General features: G+C 45.4%; 1 protein-coding gene across 2 annotated transcripts in view; it reads right to left on the bottom strand.

Moving 5' to 3' along the window:
* DPY19L1 (dpy-19 like C-mannosyltransferase 1) overlaps positions 1-20,846 on the bottom strand; it is a 344,645-nt gene that overhangs the window by 251,372 nt on the left and 72,427 nt on the right. The window lies entirely within an intron of this gene.

Below are 20,846 nucleotides of genomic sequence, written 5' to 3'. Positions count from 1 at the left end.
GAAGGGGTCTGGTGTGAAGTCTGGCCCAGGGAACAATGTCTATGCAAGATATAAACATCCCGAGTAACTGGGAGAGAAAGGCCAATGGGACTGTGTTCCTGTGTTGAAGATCCCATACCATATCTCTGATCTTGATCTGTCGCTCGGTGGATAGGAACACCTTGCCTGTCATGGTATCTATATTGGTACCTAGATGTGGTAAGTACCGGGTTGGTGTCAGGTGACCTTTCTGGTAATTGACGGTGAAGCCATGGAATTCCAGTGTCCTGATGGTTTCTGCCAAATCCTGCCGTGCTCAGTGGAGGGTGCTGGATAGTTTAATGATGTCATCCAACTACGCCATTAGGCATAATGGACTGGTCCTGAGGTCTGCCGTCAGAACATCCAGGAGTTTTGTGAACGTTCTTGGGGCAGAGGATAGGCCAAAGGGCATGGCCTTGTATTGGAAGTGAAAACCTTCAGAGCTGAATCGTAGAAATTTCCTGATGAATAGGTACATGTAGGTATGCCTCTTTTAAATCTATAGACGTTAGCCAATCCTTTTGACGAATCGATGCGAGGATTGTTTTCAGCGAGTGCATCTTGAAGTGGTGGTACCGCACATAGATGTTTAGCTGCTTTAGATTGAGTGTGAGGCAGCAGCCGCCTGAGGCCTTGGGAACTATGAATACTATGAAGTAGTACCCTTGGCCCTCTTGTTGAGTAGGGACCTTCTCGATTGCGCCAATTTCCAGTAGATGATAAATCTCCTGATGCAAAAGTTCTCGTTTGTGTGAATTGAAGGTCACTGGGCACTGCAGGAATCTGTCCAGAGGTAACATAGAAACATAGAAGACTGACGGCAGAAAAAGACCTCATGATCCATCTAGTCTGCCCTTATAATATTTTCTGTATTTTATCTTAGGATGGATATACAGTAATACCCCGGTTATTGCGTCCCCAACCATTGCGAACAGGGTAATTTGCGATTTTTGAACCCGGAAGTCAAAACACCATCTACGCATGCGTGCCCTTTTTTCTATGGGCACGCATGCGTAGATGGCGCCCGGCAGATCAGCTGCTGGGCGGCTTCCCTGGGTCTTCCCCCCTCTTGCTGGCGGGAGGGCGAGCAGCGGGCATCAGCAAGGAGTTTCCCCACCGCCCACGCAAACTCCTCGCTGCCGCCCGCCCTTCGCCCGCCCACACCGTTCATTCTCGCCGCTTTGGAGCTGAGTCCTGAAGCGAATTCGCTTCAGGACTCAGCTCGAAAGCGGCGGAGAGCGAGCGCGGACAAGCCGTTCGCTGGCGCTAGCTCTCGCCGCTTTGGAGCTGAGTCCTGAAGCGAATTCGCTTCAGGACTCAGCTCCAAAGCGGCGAGAGCGAGCGCCAGCGAACGGCTTGTCCGCCGCCTGCCTGCCCGCTAGCGAGGAGCCGAAGATTGGGGGCGGGGCGGCTGTTTTAAAACGTCGCCACCGGCATGGGGGGCTTGCCAGCACCCCCCGGACCCTCAACCCGGGTTTGGGGGGCTGCTAGGAAGCCCCCCCATGCCGGCGGCGACGTTTTTAAAACAGCCGCGCCGCCCCCAATCTTCGGCTCCTCGCTAGCGCTGCGGAAGTTAAAAACACCATCTGCACATGCGCAGATGGTGTTTTTACTTCCGCAGCGCTACTTCGCGAAAACCCGCTCGTTGCGGGGGGTCCTGGAACGGAACCCTCGCAACGAGCGGGGGATCACTGTATGTTTATCCCAGGCATGTTTAAATTCAGTTACTGTGGATTTATCAACCACGTCTGCTGGAAGTTTGTTCCAAGGATCTACTACTCTTTAAGTAAAATAATATTTTCTCATGTTGCTTTTGATCTTTCCCCCAACTTCAGATTGTGTCCCCTTGTTCTTGTGTTCACTTTCCTATTAAAAACACTTCCCTCCTGAACCTTATTTAACCCTTTAACATATTTAAATGTTTCGATCATGTCCCCCCTTTTCCTTCTGTCCTTCAGACTATACAGATTGAGTTCATTAAGTCTTTCCTGATACATTTTATGCTTAAGACTTTCCACCATTCTTGTAGCCCGTCTTTGGACCCTTTCAATTTTGTCAATATCTTTTTGTAGGTGAGGTCTCCAGAACTGAACACAGTATTCCAAATGTGGTCTCACCAGCACTGTATACAGTGGTACCTCGAGATACGAGTTTAATTCGTTCCGGACCTGGGCTCTTAAGTCGAGCAGCTCTTATCTCGAACGACTTTTCCCCATAGGAATTAATGTAAATAATTTTAATTGGTTCCAGCCCTCAAAAAACTCACAAAGTTAGTCTAAATTATGCAGAAAGACATGTTTTTAATGAAGAAATGTACATGTACATATAAATGAATAATGAAGTTTCTTTCACTTAACTTGTAAACTTTCTTAAACTTTTAAATTTACATATGTTCAACTTCTCTGCCACCCAATCCTGTAGGACAGAGGTCCCCAACCCTTTTTGCACCAGGGACCGGCTTTAAGCGATCAAGAGAGGAATGGGTGAATGAATGGACGGAGGGTGGGAAGGAAGGAAGGAAAGAGGGAAGGGACAGGAACAGAGGAAGGAAGCAAGGAAACTTATGAAAGGGGAGAGTAAGAGAGGAATGAGTGAAGGGAGGGAGGGAGGGAAGAAGGTGGGAAGGAGAAAGAAAAGAAGAAATAGAGGAAGGGAAGGTAAAAGAGAGAAAGAAAAAGAGCAAGAAAGAAAAAAAGAAAGAAAGAATGAAAGGGGGGAAGGGACAGGAACAGAGGAAGGAAGCAAGGAAACTTATGAAAGGGGAGAGTAAGAGAGGAATGAGTGAAGGGAGGGAGGGAGGGAAGAAGGTGGGAAGGAGAAAGAAAAGAAGAAATAGAGGAAGGGAAGGTAAAAGAGAGAAAGAAAAAGAGCAAGAAAGAAAGCTGCAAGCACCACCCCCCCCCCGAGCCCCCCAGGCCGGCTGCAACCTTTTAAAACACGCGCGCCGCTTCGCAGCGGTCTCCTGAAGCCGAACGCGGAAGTTAGCGTTTGGCTTCAGGAGACAGCTCCTTGGCGCTTGTATCTCGAATTTGGGCTTGTAAGTAGAACAAAAATATCTCTCCCCCTCTCAGCTCTTATCTCGAGTTGCTCTTAAGTAGAGCAGCTCTTATGTCGGGGTTCCACTGTATAGCGGGATCATATAGAGTGCTGGTGACTGGATAAAATCCAGGTTTCCAGAGCCCAGGTGTCTGCAGAGATAGCTTCCCAAGAGGCGGTGAAATGCTGTAGCCTGCCTCCGATGGGGAAGGGGTCTTTGGAGTCATTGTCTTCTGCGGTATCCTCCTCTGGTGTTCCCTCTGAAGGGCTTTCTGGACTGGTTAAATTCTCGATTCCTGTCACCAATTTATTCCTCTCCGATCTATAGGAGGACTGCTGATAGGACCCCTGAGTATACGACCTGCCGGCTGGGGGTGCAGTTGCGGAGGTTTCCGCCCAAAAAGGCTGTCGTCTGAAATATGGGGTCGTGCGCCTGTCTTGCCGCCTATATGTTCTAGGTAAAATCTTTTTTTTTGTCTTTGTCCTCAATGAGGAACATATCCAAAGACTTGCCGAATAACTCGGACCCTTCAAAGGAGGCTGAAGCTAGGCACCATTTTGACTTAGCATCCACCTGCCAAGTGCGTAGCCAAAGGAGACGGCGGGAGGACAGGTTTGTAGCCAAGGTGCATGAAGAAAATCTGGCTGCCGATAGTGTGGCGTCCGCCGAGAATTCAGCTAAGAGTTTGTTAATATCTTGCCTCTAGCAGCCATCCTCTGGTCCCAATTTCGTAAGCATGTCTTGAAGCCAGAGGATTGATGCTCTGTTGAAAAACGATGCAGCTGAAGCCACTTTTAGGGCCTATGCCACCATATGGTGGGATTTTTTGATTAATCCCTCCGCTCTGCGGTCATCTGGTTTCAAGCCCTCCGCCATTTCTGAGGGAACCAGTGCATTGGATACCAAGCTTGCGACTGGTGCATCAATGGTAGGGAATTGCAGCAGATTTTCCATCTCTGGATCGAATGCGTAGAATTTGCCTTCTGAAGCTGTTGGTCCCAGAGCTCCCGCTGTGTGTTCCCATGGTTTCTTGACATTATCGAGGAACAACTGCAGGGAGGGTATAAAGTCAGAGTCTTTTTGGGGCTTGGAGAAGATCCTTGAGGTGGGTTGAACATCCTTTACCGGATTTGTCGGTTTGTCTGCCATGTCCGAAGCAACTACCTGTTTTGCCTTATTAAGAAGAATGCGAAACAGGGAAGATCTGAAGAGGCCTGTAAAGGCTGGTGGTTCAGGAAGTGTTCTCTCATCCACTGATAAACCATCGCCTGGCTCTGAATCCGGTTCTCTCATTCCTGAACCCTCATGAAAGGAATCATGCACAGGAGATGGGGGTGCTGGAGCTGCCCATATATTCCTATGTGTGGAGGGTGAAGGTTGAGGCAGAGGAGGAGGAGGAGGGGCAGCAGATGCTACATACTGAACCCCCACAGCAATGCCATGCAAATAGACTGAGGCAATCATGTCCTGAATGGCCGGGGACATGCGGTGCCATGTGTCTGGTGAGGATCTTAGTCCTGCTGCAGTTGTGAATGTAGCCGAAGGTGGTATTGGCTGGCTGGGGTACTGCCACACTGAGGTGGATGGCACATCTACTTCAGGCCTAAATGAGGCCTCTGCTGCCGGGACTGGGACCACTGATCTATCTGGGGACCAGTCTCTGTCTGTAGCTGATCCCATTCCCTCTGGGAGCCTGAGAGGGGTAGAGGTGGCCGTGGGACCCAGATTCTGACCTGTTGTAATGTGTGCCAGGCTTGGTATAACTGGTGTCTGTCTCTGGGCTGCTTCAAGTTGTCCCTCTAAGGCTTTGATGCATTTTTCTGCCTCTTTCAAAGAAGCAGATACCTGGAAGGTTTTAGATTTTGGCTTTGAGGAATGTTTTCTCCTTGGCCTTAGGATTATGAGTCCCAGATGAGGGTGGGTCTGCCATCACCGAATGGGGTAAATCCACCATTAATCGAAGAGCGAGGCAAGGATAGTATAATGAGCTGCTCGATAGCTGTATTCCTCCGAGAATAAGGCCCAACAAAATGGCGGCCGTTAGTCAGGGATTACCACTTCCTGTAACCTACAGGATATCCTGTTCTGATTGGGGCAGACCGCTGTCAATCACACCCGACAAAATGGCGGGGGGGTGTTGCAATGATGGGGCACGCCCCCAAAATGGCTGATCTCTGACTAAGCTTTTCTGTGCTCAGGCCTGTTAATTTCCCCTTGCCTTCCTGGATTGCGGAGGTTGGAAAAAAACAAAAGCCTCTCGAGCGAGGCGTTTTCAAACCTCCCCTGTGTCACTGATCGCAGTTTTGGGCAGGAATTTTGAATCTTGGCACCTTCGATCGCCCAGAGCAGAGCTTCATCCTGAGAACCGTCCAGTATAAACTGATCACCGCGTTGGTCGCAGGGTCTGGGAGTATGGCCGCGCAGGCCGGGGGGACCCCCTTTGCAACTCCCAGTCCTTGGAGCAGTACCCGCGCAGGGTAGAGGCTCCAACCGAGAATAAAGTTGCAGGCAATACTCCTCAGAGTAGGGGCCTGATTCCAACGATGGTAAGTTGTTACGTTACACCTGTAATGAAAAGAGGAGACAGAGGTATTATTAATAAGTATAAATGCTCTAATAAAAAAAAGGTAATTTTAATTCAGACTGAAGAAGTCCTAGGAGAGAAAACTCGTATGTCCCTTTACTGTGACTGAGTTTTTAAGACTGACCCACTAAGGGCAGCATGGGGGTGGGACCTGTTATTTATGCAAATTTTTAACTCGGTCTCTTCCAATAAGGCTGAAGTACTACCCATGTTGGACTCTCTGTAGCAGTGCAGTGGAGAATGTTGTGATTCCTGTCTCCTAAGAAGATATATCTGGCAGCACCCAGAAGAATGGTCTTTTTTTGTGATTGCTCCCTTCCTTTGGAACATCATCCCTGCAGAGTTTAGACTGTCCCTCATTTTGACATGGTTTCACCAGGCCCTGAAGACCTGGCTCTGCCAACAGGCTTGGGGAACCCAGAGTGGAATGGAGCCCAACTAGTGGTTCATTTAATTGCCTGTTGCTACTTATGGGAAGGTTATTGTTTTTATTCTTTTTATACCGGGTTTTTATTGTTTGTAAGCTGCCCAGAATAATTGAGAGTTAGTGGGCAATCATATAAATCCAACAAACAAATAAATAAATATTCACAATATGCATCTAATCATATTATGAAGTTGAAAAATATGTTTCAGAAAAGACAGGTGCACCTTTCGGTAACTGTTAATCTCCTTTAAGAAGATCCATTTTTTTCCTGGATTCAAAAATAGTCTTGTGCTCCCAGGGAAAGACATGCTTAAGTTACGGAGGTACTCCATAGATTTGATATACTGTGTTAACCATCTCCTAATACAAACATGTATTTTCCTGGCTACCATGTGAATCCATGAAAAGGTTCAGTTTATTAGAGATAGAAGAAATATGCAAACAACTTAAAATTCTATAGCGTGTAAATTAGATAGAGGTAGTCCTCCACTCACAATTGAGAACAAAATTTCCAGTATAATCAGACCTGATTTTATGATGGCAAATCATGTAGTAGCATTCATATCTCCCTGGCCACCCAGACACCCTGCCAGGTAGTTGCCACCCTAAGCATCGCTGTACTTGCACTTTATCTTCCTAGCCATCTGCACAACCCTCTTTACATGTCTGACAGCCTGCTTTCCAGTCACCTGGGACATACATATTGCTGCTGGTTTCCCCACTGATTTTGGTTGTTGGAAGCCAAAAGGAAGTAGGTCCTTGCTTAACAACCTATGAATCTCATTTAACAACGTAAATGGAGACAGCAGGAATTGTTGTTGCTAAGTGAGGTGATCACATAACATTACAGTTTACAACTGCATCACTTAGTGATAGATATTCTAGTCATTAACTAAGATCTAGCTCTACCTTTTAAGTGTTAAGTAGAACAGGAATATTCTGCAAAGCATACCAAAGTATTATTATCGGCTTATAAAACTTTAATGACTTTAACAAATCTGGACCACTAATTTATAAAGTAAAACTAAGAGAAAGGGAAGTTTCAATCTCTGTATATCATGTCTTTTTTTATTATCCACAACAATATTTTCTATAGAATACATTTATTTCTGCATATTGCACTAATAAACTTATTTTTAATGCATGATTTGAAGAATTAGATCTTTATTTAAAGAGAGTTATTTTTTCTCACACATATAATGGTGAGACCTGAGTCACATGCTCACCTAATTGGGCTCGCCTCCACAGCTCTGGCGGCCCCATGAGTTTGAGCAGGGTTATGCTGCTGCATCTGTGCAGATAGAGAAAGTGTGCATGGAGATGCAGGTACACCCGTGTTCCGATGAGGTTTTTCACTTCTGCGCATGCACGGAAGCAAAAAAACTTGCCAGAACATGGGCACATCTGTGTCTTTGTGCACGCTTTCACTATCTGCACAGACGCAGCAGCATAACCCTGCTCAAACTCATGGGGCCGCCCGTGAAGGCGAGCCTAATTAGGTGTTCCAGCTGGTAGCCCATCCCTGCACATGCTGAATCTAAACACAGAAAGTTTCAAGAAAAACTTTTTACACAATATAAAATTTGCTACAAGCAAATGTTGGTCACTATATGAGAAAGAATACTACAAAAATGGACTACCACTACTACTACTACTACTACTACTACTACTACTAATAATAATAATAATAATAATAATAAATAAATAATAATAATTTATTAGATTTGTATGCCACCCCTCTCCGAAGACTCGGAGTGGCTCACAACAACAATACATAATACAAATCCAATTATTAAAAACAAAACAATTAAAAACCCTTAATTTAAAAACAATTATACAAACCAAACAAACCATACATAAAACAGAGTGGCCGAGGGGAATCAATTTCCTCATGCCTGGCGATATAGGTGAGTTTTCAAGAGTTTGCGAAAGGCAAGGAGGGTGGGAGCAGTCCTAATCCGGGGGGGAGTTGATTCCAGAGGGTTGGGGCCGCCACAGAGAAGGCTCTTCCCCTGGGTCCCGCCAGACATTGTTTCGTCGACAGGAACTGGAGAAGGCCAACTCTGTGGGACCTAACCGGTCGCTGGGATTTGTGCGGCAGAAGGCGGTCCCGGAGATATTCTGGTCCGATGCCATGAAGGGCTTTATAAGTCATAACCAACACTTTGAATTGTGACCGGAAACTGATCGGCAACCAATGCAGACTGCGGAGTGTTGATGTGACATGGGCATATCTGGGAAAGCCCATGATTGCTCTCACAGCTGCATTCTGCACAATCTGAAGTTTCTGAACACTCTTCAAAGGTCGCCCCATGTAGAGAGCATTACAGTAGTCTCGAAACGTCGAGGTGATGAGGGCATGAGTGACTGTGAGCAGTGACTCCTGGTCCAGGTATGGCTGCAACTGATGCACTAGGTGAACATGGGCAAATGCCCTCCTCGACACAGCTGAAAGATGGTGCTCTAATGTTAGCTGTGGATCGAGGAGGACGCCCAAGTTGCAGACCCTCTCCGAGGGGGTCAATAATTCCCCCCCAAGGGTAATGGACGGAGAGATGGAATTGTCCTTGGGAGGCAAAACCCACAGCGACTCCTTCTTGTCAGGGTTGAGTTTGAGCCTGTTGACACACATCCAGACCCCAACAGCTTCCAGGCAGTGGCACATCACTTCCACTACTTCGTTGATTGGACATGGGGTGGAGATGTACAGCTGGGTATCTTCAGCATACTGATGATACCTCACCCTATGCCCGTGGATGATCTCGCCCAGCGGTTTCATGTAGATATTAAATAGCAGGGGGAAGAGGACCAATCCCTGAGGCACCCCACAAGGGAGACCTAGAGGTTGACCTCTGACCCCCCACTAACACCGACTGTGACTGACCAGAGAGGTAGGAGGAGAACCACTGAAGGACAGTGCCCCCCGTTCCCAACCCCTCCAGCTGGCGCAGAAGGATATCATGGTTGATGGTATCGAAGGCCACTGAGAGGTCAAGAAGCACCAGGACAAACCCCTGTCCCGGGCCTGCCAGAGATCATCCATATAACTTATTCTGCAAAGTTTTTTTCACATTATTAAACCAAACTGAAAATAAAAACCAGCATTCTTTATTTCTCATTCTTTCATGCACTCACACAATGTGTATTGATATCATTCTGCATTTGTAGTAGTAGTACATGCTGCCTCATCCTACAATAGCTTCTAATAGCTAAACGGTATATGATAACTTTTGAGAGCAGAAGTAAATGGTGATATACTGTAGTTCCCAATGGTACGGATCTCTCTCTCTTCCTTCCTTCCTTCATCTATCTATATCAATTTTATTATATTATCCATCACAGTTGCATGACTCTGGGAAATTTAAAAATAAAATTATAAAATTATAATTAAAAATGTAACAAAATTAAAGTTAAAAAGAAAAAAATGCAGTTAAACCACCAACCAAGCCAAGATTTGGATGACATTACAAAAAACAGTATACAATGGGCATTTAGAATCAGGAATCATTTTTTAAAAAAAGGATATTTGGATTTTCTTTTTATACTTTTAAATTTTAATGTCACTTAGTGCAGCCATTTGAATGAAAGTATTTATTTTGGGACTGAAAAGATTTGGAATCACTGCCCAATACCATTTCAGACAAATGATTATCCAATCTTTTCTTAAAATCTTCCAGTGTTGGAGCATTTACAACTTCTGGAGGCAAGTTGTTCCATTGATTACTGGTAGTTGTTCTGTCAGGAAATTTCTCCTTAGTTCTCGGTTGCTTCTCTCCTTGTTTAGTTTCTACCCATTGATTCTTGTCCTGCTCTCAGGTGCTTTGGAGAAAGCTTGACTCTCTTCCTTGTGACAACCTCTAGCTATTGGAACACTGATATCATGTCACCCCAGTTTTTCTTTTCATTAGACATATCTGGTTCCAGCAATTTTCTTTTCTTTATGTTTTGTTTTCTTTATATGTCTTTATTTTATTTATATGTTTTAGCCTCCAGTCCCCTAATTATCTTTGTTGATCTTCTCTGCACTATTTCTAGAGTCTCAACATCTTTTTTACATCGTGGTGACCAAAACTGGATGCAGTATTCCAGTTCTGCCACAATGTAAAAAAAAAAGATGTTGAAAAGTTATTACTAATGCTTTATGTTATTCTAATCAATTAGGTATTTCAACTTCAAAATCACTTTATATAGCATAACTATTGGAACAGCATCAGAATATTTCTCACTAAGCTAGAACAACTGCTTTAAATTTGAAACAAGTACAGTGATCCCTCGAGTTTCGCGATCTCGATCTTCCCGAAACGCTATATTGCGATTTTAAAAAAAATATTAATTAAAAAAAACCCCACTTTCGCGTTTGGCTTCAGGACTCAGCTGGGAAGCGGTGCGGCTGTTTTAAAAGGTCGCAGCCGGCCTGGGGGGCTTCCCAGCAAGCCCCCCAGGCCGGCTGTGACCTTTTAAAACAGCCGCGCCGCTTCCCAGCTGAGTCCTGAAGCCAAATGCGGAAGTTCGCCTTTGGCGTTTGGCTTCAGGACTCAGCTGGGAAGCGACGCGGCTGTTTTAAAAGGTCGCAGCCGGCCTGGGGGGCTTCCCAGCACCCCCCCAAACCCCCAACCTGGGTCTTCCTGGCCGCCCACGCAAAGGGGAAACCCCGGCTCCTCACTGATGCCCGCCGCTCGCCCGCCCGCCAGCAAGAGGGGGAAGACCCAGGGAAGGTTCCTTCGGCCGCCCAGCAGCTGATCTGCTCGGTAGCGCAGCAGCAGCGAGGAGCCAAATCGGGGTTTCCCCTTTGCGTGGGCGGCGGGGAATGCAAACTCCACCATCTACGCATGCGCGGCCATAGAAAAAAAAGGGCGCACATGCGCAGATGGTGTTTTTACTTCCGCAACCCTACATCGCGAAAAATCGATTATCGCGAGGGGTCTTGGAACGGAACCCTCGCGATAATAGAGGGATCACTGTATTTGAATTTCAGGTGCTTTATGCTAAAAACATTTTGAACTCCCTTGTTATTCCCGTCTGAAGAAAACCTGCATGCAGAAATGTTCCAGTACAGGGAGTCTTCATTTAACAAACCTAACTGGGATCAGCAATTTAACACAATTAAACAAAATGGTTGCTAAATGTGAAATCATATGACCATGACTACTTTCCAATGGGAAAGTGACAAGACTATTGAGTTTCACTTCTTCAAGTTTTCAGTTTTTCCTTAACTGCTTCCCTGTTCTTTGGAATGCTGGAATGCCTACTTATTGCCTTGTACACATCAAAAGCAATGTGATTGCATCACATCAGATTATTCTCTTTAAACCTGTTTGTCTCCAAATGAGGTGGCGTGGTTTCTGTAGGCAATCTCTCCTATGCCTAACTCTTTTCTGCTGCTGTACAATTACATTGATTTTGAAGTGTATAAGAATAAAGTGCTTATTTTCTTGCAATCCTCTCTTCATTCTCCCTATTCTGTATAGTGGGAAAGAAAAATAAAACCACAGTTTAGGCCCAGGACAATATGTACTGATTACAATGGAGATCACATAATAGAAGGTTGTCAATGGTTAAAAATAGAGCGGAAAGTTATTTTTAACATGATAAATGAAGATTTGTATGTAAATAAGTAATACTGAGAATGTAAATGATTTATAGTTGTTTGAGAACAGTGAATGTGACTTAATCAGGAAGAGATATAAGCTGCAATAATTGAACTTCAAAGACAAGCACAAGACTAATTTAGATATATTCTCAAATATTATAAAAAATACAGAACATTTTTTTACTTATGACTACAATTGGTACTAGAATTTCCATCACTAAGTGATGCAGTCATAAAGCATAATGTCATATGATCACATCTCTTAGCAATGGCAACGTCAGCTCTTACTGTTGCTGTAGTTAAATTAATTTTACCAATTGTTAGTCAAGCAAGCACACCAATCCAAGCTTCTGTCAACTTGGTCTCTCCCAGATTACCACCTCAGTTTTTCTAAAATAAGGTACTGCCTCCACTTCAACTATCTATTCCCTCTCCCCCATTCCCAAGGTCTGCCTGTGTGCTAGCTTACAAGTTGGCAAGCAAGTCCAGAAATGTGTAGCTCTGAATTGCTTGCCAGGCTGAGTATCAAGGACGTAGCCACTCTAGGCAGTACAAAGCCACCCTTAGGAATCTTAACTGCCATAGTCTGGCCCAACTGCATGGTACAAAGCCACAGAATCTTAGGACACCTCAGAAGTATGGTGCAAAGCTGCTATATTCAAACCCCCAGAGTGACACAAAACTACAGAGCCCTAGGAAATAGGTTATTCAGTCCAATCTCAGCTGCACTTGCCCTTGTCACCCTCTGGCTCCTGCTGTCCTACACTCCACCAACCCACCAATTTTTCATCATCTTCTTTCTCCCAGTGTTGATGAAGTATGCTCAATCTTTGAAAGGCAGCTGCTAAGCATGTGATGCCATATTCTCCTGGTCTTATGAGCACACCGCCTTGCATGAGTGCTCCTTGTCCACCTCTGGTAATGACAGATTATGCCAGGCCCATCTGGGTACCCTGGGCCAGTGGTGTTCCAGCTGATGCAGAGAGTGATGCAGAGAGTGAGAGTAAGGGAGAAATAGACCTAGATGAACCCAAAGGACTACCAGAGGTGGCAGATATGTCAATGAGGGATTTGTCTGAGAGAGGACGAAGGGGACATTAAAGATAATGAGACACTCTTAGATGCTCAATTCGGGAGATTACAAAGCAGACACCAACACTTGTATGGTAAAAGGAAGTAGTTTATAGTTTTAACTCTAAGGGTTTGCTGACCAGTCCCAGCAGGTATATAAGGAAAGCCTTCTGGGTAATTCTGGGTGGAGTTTCAACATTTCTTTCATGGACACTGTGATAGATCTGGAGTTCCAGAAATGTTCCCCGAAATACCTGATTTCTGCTCTGCAAAACTCATTTCATAGAAGCTGCCTGTCCTGCCAGAATGTGGTGAGCTGATTGTATTACCTATGACTCACACCTGGTTTATCTTACTGGAATGCAATTAGCCCTGCCTCTGGCATCTTTCCCCGAGGCCTATCTGATAAATCTGCAGCTGTGAAAACCTATTTCAATGAACTTTCAGAGATTGACTTTTGCATGTAAATGTGGCTTTTTTATATAAAGATTGTAATTCAAAGTTTAAATTGTGGGTTTTCATCTTTTGTTTCATTCTGAATAAGCCCGAATTAGAACAGTCAATAGTGGGAGCGAGAAGATCGTGAAAATCAGCTAGGCTATCAAGGAAAATAGAGCACAGGGAGAAAAAAGGCCTTACAAATAGTTGGGAGTTGTCATATAGGCAAGTTGGCCACCAAATGCCTGAGTTCTGATCATGTGACTGTGGGCCACTGAAACCATCATAACTTTGGGACCAACAGTTTCTGAATTAATGACTGTAAGTCAAGGACTGTATCAGCAAAATTGTTTTTACATACTGTATTTTTCGCATCGGACCATAAGATGCTTCCCCGCATTTATCCAGTATTAGAAACATAGAAACATAGAAGACTGACGGCAGAAAAAGACCCCATGGTCCATCTAGTCTGCCCTTTTACTATTTCCTGTATTTTATCTTACAATGGATATATGTTTATCCCAGGCATGTTTAAATTCGGTTACTGTGGATTTACCAACCACGTCTGCTGGAAGTTTGTTCCAAGGATCTACTACTCTTTCAGTAAAATAATACTTTCTCATGTTGCCTTTGATCTTTCCCCCAACTAACTTCAGATTGTGTCCCCTTGTTCTTGTGTTCACTTTCCTGTTAAAAACACTTCCCTCCTGAACCCTATTTAACCCTTTAACATATTTAAATGTTTCGATCATGTCCCCCCTTTTCCTTCTGTCTTCCAGACTATACAGATTGAGTTCATTAAGTCTTTCCTGATACGTTTTATACTTCAGACCTTCCACCATTCTTGTAGCCCGTCTTTGGACCCGTTCAATTTTGTCAATATCTTTTTGTAGGTGAGGTCTCCAGAACTGAACACAGTACTCCAAATGTGGTCTCACCAGCGCTCTATATAAGGGGATCACAATCTCCCTCTTCCTGCTTGTTATACCTCTAGCTATGCAGCCAAGCATCCTACTTGCCTTTCCTACCGCCCGACCACACTGCTCACCCATTTTGAGACTGTCAGAAATCACTACCCCTAAATCCTTCTCTTCTGAAGTTTTTGCTAACACAGAACTGCCAATGCGATACTCAGATTTAGGATTCCTTTTCCCCAAGTGCATTATTTTACATTTGGAAACATTAAACTGCAGTTTCCATTGCTTTGACCATTTATCTAGTAACGCTAAATCATTTACCATATTACAGACCCCTCCAGGAATATCAACCCTATTGCACACTTTAGAGTCATCGGCAAATAGGCAAACCTTCCCTACCAAACCTTCCCCTATGTCACTCACAAACATATTAAAAAGAATAGGACCCAGAACAGACCCTTGTGGCACACCGCTTGTAACCTGTCTCTGCTCAGAATACTCGCCATTAACAATAACTCTCTGATGTCTATGCTTCAGCCAGCTTGAAATCCACTGAACTATCCAGGGATTAAGTCCAATCTTCACTAATTTATCTATCAGCTCTTTATGTGGAACCGTATCAAAGGCTTTGCTGAAGTCCAGATAGGCAATATCCACGGCACCACCTTGATCCAACACCTTTGTGACATAGTCAAAGAACTCAATGAGATTAGTCTGACACGATTTGCCTTCAGTAAAGCCATGCTGATTTGGGTCCAATAAGTTATTGTTTTTTAGATGCTGATTTATCCTCTTTTTGAGTAGAGTCTCCATCATTTTAACTACAACTGATGTCAAGCTAACTGGCCTGTAGTTTCCAGCTTCTTCTCTACTGCCCTTCTTGTGGATAGGCACAACACTGGCCATTCTCTAATCCTCAGGAACATCTCCTGTTAACAGGGATTGGTTAAACAAATCAGTCAGGGGGGTAGCAATGACAGATCTGAGTTCTTTAAGAACTCTGGGATGGATGCCATCTGGACCCATTGCCTTATTTATCTTTAATCTTTCAAGTTCTTCTAAGACATCGGCTTCTAAGATCACTGGAGCTGAATCCGTACAGCTTGAAGCAATGCTATATCCCTCTATAGTATTATTTTGTAAGGTGTCTTTTGAGAAAACTGAACAGAAGTAGCTATTGAAATGGTCAGCGATCTCCTTATTCCCATCAATGCATGTATTATTCCCGGTACTAAGCTTTGTGATGCTGCAGTTTTTCTTCTTCCTATCACTAATATATCTGAAGAAGGTTTTATCCCCCTTCTTTACAGATTTTGCTATTTCTTCCTCTTTTGAGGCTTTAGCAGCATATATTATCTGTTTCGCCTCCTTCTGTCTCATTTTATACACCTCTCTATCAGCTATACTTCCAGACTCTTTATACCTCCTATAGGCAGCCTTTTTTTCATTGACTATAGCCCTTACATCATTGCTAAACCATAGCGGTTTCTTCTTCCTTTTACCTTTAGTTACTTGCTTTACATAAAGTCTTGTGGCTTTTAAGATGGCCTTTTTTAATACAGTCCACTGGGTGCTCGCTCCTGCCATTTTATCCCTCCCCTTTAATTCATTATTTAAATATTCCCCCATTGCATTAAAATTTGTTTTTCTGAAATCCAATACTTTGGTTGCAGTATAGGATTGCTCACAATCAGTTTTTACATCAAACCACAAACATAGATGGTCGCTGCAACCTAAATTTTCTCCCACCTTGACCTCTGAAACCCGATTCCCATTTGTAAAAACTAAATCTAGAATATTCTCCCCTCTAATATTCTCCCCTCTAGTATTGATCTGGCTAGTGTCCTTGCAGCAAACAGCAAGGTCAGCTTTAGCATGTTATTGCATCCCTCAGTCAACTGAGCTGAGCTGCTATCACCACTGGGGACTGCTGTAGCCTTCCTGCTGAGCAGCTGATTGGATCAGCCTCCTGGAATATTGCCAATCAGCTATCACTACCATCTATCACTGCTGCTGCCATTCAGCTGATCGGTGGTATTCTGGGAAGCCAATGCAACCACCGACCAGCTGCTGGGAGCAAAGACTCCAGCAATCCTACCAGTGGCGATGAATGGTGGCAATGGTGACAGGCACCAACCCCCTCTCAATGAAGCCACAATATTTGCTCTATAAGATGCATAGACATTTCCTTTTCTGGGGGAGGGAGAGTGTGTCTTATAGTCAAAAAATACAGTTCATATTAAATAGTAAGCAGTAAAAATGTTCTCTGACATAAAAATATGTAATTTGGGTTAAAATCTTAATTATATTGATATTTAATGAAATAATTATGATCAAAACAGTAACAATGTGAAATCTAGTCATATCAAATAATAAAGAAATAAAAAGCTAGTGTAAAAATTTCATCAAATCATGTTAAAAAGTATTAATTTCTTGCCACAGTTTTTAAATGAATCACTGCAGTTGTTAGTACTAATTTTTGAGTAACATGCAGAGGTGTCTTTCTATTGTAGAAGGACCGTTGAACTTACCTGCACAGTCTTCTCAATGTATTGCAAGGAGAGTCCAACGTGGGTAATACTTCAGTCTGATTGGTAGGGACTGAGTTTTAATTTTAATATTAAGTGGGCACCGCCCCCTAGCCCCTCAGTCAAAGAAAACGAAGGAGCAGTAAAAACATAAAACTTTTATTAACTAACCATATCAACTTGTCCAAATACGAAACTTAACTGAATACCAAAACCCTGGTCCCTTAAGCCGGGAGGGTTTGGACTCTCCTTGCAGTACATTGAGAAGACAGTTCAGGTAAGTTCAACGGTCCTTCTCCAATGCACTTGCAAGGAGAGTCCAACGTGGGATATGCCCAAGAGGGAGGGGTAGGCTGGACCAGGGGTGTTGAGTTCGAACATACCCCTTGTAATACCCGCCGCCTCCCAAAGGCAGCCTCCGATGAGGCAAAAGAATCTATGCGATAGTGCTTGATAAATGTCGATGGTTTCGCCCATGTGGCTGCCCTGCAGATGTCCTCAAGGGACGCTTGCGTGGTCCAGGCTGCTGAGGCGGCTGCACTACGGGTAGAGTGTCCAGTGATTCCCCATGGAATCTGTTGACCCTTTGCTTTATATGCTTCAGAAATACAGTCACGTAGCCAGCGACTAACTGTCTGGGATGAGACCCTGTTTCCCTTAGAACTCTGGGAAAAGGACACGAACAACGCTTCTGAAGATCTAAATGATTGTGTCTGCCGAATGTAGATTTTAAGAGCTCGGCGTACATCCAATTTGTGCCACCTCAACTCCAAAGGATGAGACCCATGCGTGCAAAAGTCTGGTAGAACTAGCTCCTGGGCCCTATGGAACCAGGAGTTCACTTTTGGCACAAAGGCCAGGTCTAGCCGTAGCACAACCCGGTCTGGATAAAATTGGCAAAGGTCCGAGCGTACCGAGAGTGCCGAAATCTCCAAAACTCTCCGAGCCGATGTAATTGCCACCAGGAAAGCAGTCTTAATGGACAGAAATCTTAGTGAGATTGTCCTGAATGGTTCAAAGGGAGGTCCTGTCAAGGCTTGTAGGACCAATGGTAGATCCCAGGTTGGGTACCTATGAACCACCGGGGATTTGACGTTAAGAGGCCCCCCGTAGGAAATCCTTGATCCACAAGTGCCTAGTTAGAGGGCAGAGACACTGTTTGTGGATCTACTCCTTTAAGTTGGCAAAAGGTACAAAAGGCTGACCAGGTGGCTTGATATATGCGCCTAGTCGATGGTATGCGGGATGGGGGCCCACGAAGTCATTTATTGCGTTGGAACCCTCTGACGCCAGAGCCTCTGAAAGGATGTCTCCCTTGTTGCGAGGGTCTGTTACGGTCAGTGAAGTATCTGTCCGAGCGGTATTCTCCCTGGTTGTAGGAGCCCTGAAAATAAGGTCTCGAACCCTAGGAGGGGTCCGAGGAGGGCTCGGGCCGAAAGGGCTGCCGATGAGGAAAAGGGGTGAAACGCCTCTCAGATCGTCTGTTGGATCTTGGTAATACTTTTTTCTTATCCTTGTCCTCAATGAGGACCTTATCCAGCGCCTGCCCAAATAATTTCTCGCCTTGGAATGGGGCAGCCGTCAGGCACCATTTTGATTTGGCGTCTGCTTGCCAGTTGCATAGCCATATCATCCGTTGTGATGATACCGCTGCCGCCAAGGCTCTTGAGGCGAATTTCGCTGCGTCCACCGTAGCGTCCGCTGAAAATTCCGTGGCAGCTAGGAGCTTATTCAGGTCTTGTCGAAGACGTCCGTCTTCTGGGTTGATTCTAGTTTCCATCTACTGGATCCACAGCTTAGTAGCTCAGTTGAAGAAAGAAGCAGTAGACGCTGCGTGTATGGCCCATGCCGCCATCTGATGCATTTTACGCACGAAGCTTTCCGCCTTTCTGTCCTCGGGCTTTAGTCCATCTGCCATCTCCGAGGGAACTAAGGCATTGGACACGAGGCTGGCAACTGGTTCGTCAATTGTAGGATATCCCAATAATGACTCCATTTCCTGATCAAATGTGTAGAATTTTCTTTCTACTAGATAAGGACCACGGGCTGCTGTAGGATGCAGCCAAGGTCTTTTGATGTTTTCTATGAACAATTCCGACGAAGGGATGTTGTCGGTCTCTTTCTGGTGCACCTTAAACAAACCGCCAATCGTGACAGCCGCTGCAGGTGCTCCAGCCTGTCTTCCCTCGCCTGCCTTATTCAGTAAGACCCGGAACAAGGATTGTTTAAAGAGCCCCGTAAAGGCCGGGGGTGAGGGAATGTCCTTCTCCCCCGACAACTCATCCTCCGGATCGCTGTTCCTGCGTCGCGGTCTTAAATCCTCCTCTATTGACTCCGGTAAAGATGGAAGAGCTTGTACAATCCACGGATCTCTAACCCTCTTACAGGGTGCCGGGGCTGCATATTGTTGAGCTCCCGTTGCCAGGCCATGTGACTAGGTGTTGGCAGTGAGATCCTGTAGGGCTGTAGGCATGTTCTGCCAAGTGTCCTGCGAGGTGCGCAAACCAGCCGCTGTTGGTGTAAATGTGGCTGCTGGTACCTGGCCATACTGTGTGACATGCGATGGCTGAGGAGGTAGAGGAACAGTAGGCCAAACGGAGGCCTGTCTAGTAGGTGTTTACACCTCCTGAACCTTGCAGGGAGCTGGTAATGGAAGGCGATCTGGTGACCAGTCCTTCTCGGTTGCCGAGCCTGCTACCCCAGCTGTATTTATGGGGGAGGTCGGCGTTGCTAAAGGCCCCAGGGGGAGAGTCGTTTGTGAAGGGACCAGCTGTTTCAGGGTCGCCTCTAACTGCCTCTTGAGTGCCTTGATCCTTTTTTCAGCCTCTCTCAATGAGGAGCCCTGAGAAGACTTTGATCTGGGTTTTTCCCCCTTAGTTTTTTCCTTCGGGGTGTTAGGTCTGGTAGCAGCAGACTCTTCCCCAGCTTGCTCGGCCATAATTTGCCTTTAAATACACTCACTGCGTCAGCAAAAAGAATTAGCAGCTACTCTCCTTCTTCTACACGATGCCAGCAAACAGCAGTTGTTACTGCGCCTGCGTGTTGCTGGGCAAGCTTTGCAGGCGCCAAACTGACGTGCCGATAATGAGGAGTTTTTCTGAGGGCGTTACTGTTGCACTGGCAACCGCCTGGCTCTTCCAAATGGGCCGTGGAGAGCCCACCCTTTTGTTATTCAAAAATGGCCGCCGCCCCAGTTACCATGGAGATCGCAGCTTGTGAGGCTTTCCTCCTCGCTCCGGCGCGAAAACTATCAATTTTAATGCCGTTCTGCCGATCCTGACGATCTAGCCCGGTATGTTCACTGGGGGTGGCGGACACCCCCCCCAGCGTCAACCGCCCCCTCTTTCCCGGGTATGACCACGAAGGTCAGTGACCCGGTAGCTCCCTTTTAGCTGCAATGTATGCTCCCGCCCATAGTGCTGAGGTGATTGGAGAAGGAAGGGGGGGGAGCAGCGGTTACTAGGATGTCACCCCACTAGGGGTAGAGATCCTGTGCTGCGAAGGAGGATCTTATAATCCTGTCTTCTTCCTGAAATAAAAAGAGTTTAAAATTAGAACAAACTACACAGAATAAATACCTTCTAAAACATAGAAAGAATGAGAGAAGAAATTCAGAGTCCCTATACTGCGACTGAGTTTTTTTAGACTGAGGGGCTAGGGGGCGGTGCCCACTTAATATTAAAATGAAAACTCAGTCCCTACCAATCAGACTGAAGTATTACCCACGTTGGACTCTCCTTGCAAGTGCATTGGAGAAAGGATCTACCATTGAATGAAATCATCTCCTCACTTTCACTTGCATTGTACAGATACAGTGAACCCTCGAGTTTCGCGAGGGTTCCGTTCCAGGACCCCTCGCGACAGTCGATTATTCGCGAAGTAGCGGCGCGGAAGTAAAAGCATCATCTGCGCATGCGTGATCTCTTTTTAAAAAATAAAAATAAAAAAAATGGCCGCGCATGCGCAGATGGTGGGGCGACGGCAGTTCGGAGGCTGGCAATGTTTACTTTCCATGCCGGCCACCCCCCACCAGCGCCTCCGAGCTCCTCGCCGCTACACCCGATTCGCCCCTCTCCCCTATTCGCCCCGTTTTTTTGCCCTGCCCAAGTTGCTAGTCTTCAGTTGCTAGTCCTCAGTGAGGAAATTTACTTTTTGATCCCAGACTTCATTTTAAACCTGGTTTCTTGCACTGCCCAACCAATTTACTAGTCCTCAGTGAGGAAATTTACTTTT

This window comes from Erythrolamprus reginae, chromosome Z (assembly GCF_031021105.1).
Source record: "Erythrolamprus reginae isolate rEryReg1 chromosome Z, rEryReg1.hap1, whole genome shotgun sequence".
Lineage (NCBI taxonomy): Eukaryota > Metazoa > Chordata > Lepidosauria > Squamata > Dipsadidae > Erythrolamprus > Erythrolamprus reginae.
Note: the sequence above shows the minus strand (reverse complement) of the source record. Positions and strands in the feature narration are given on the sequence as shown.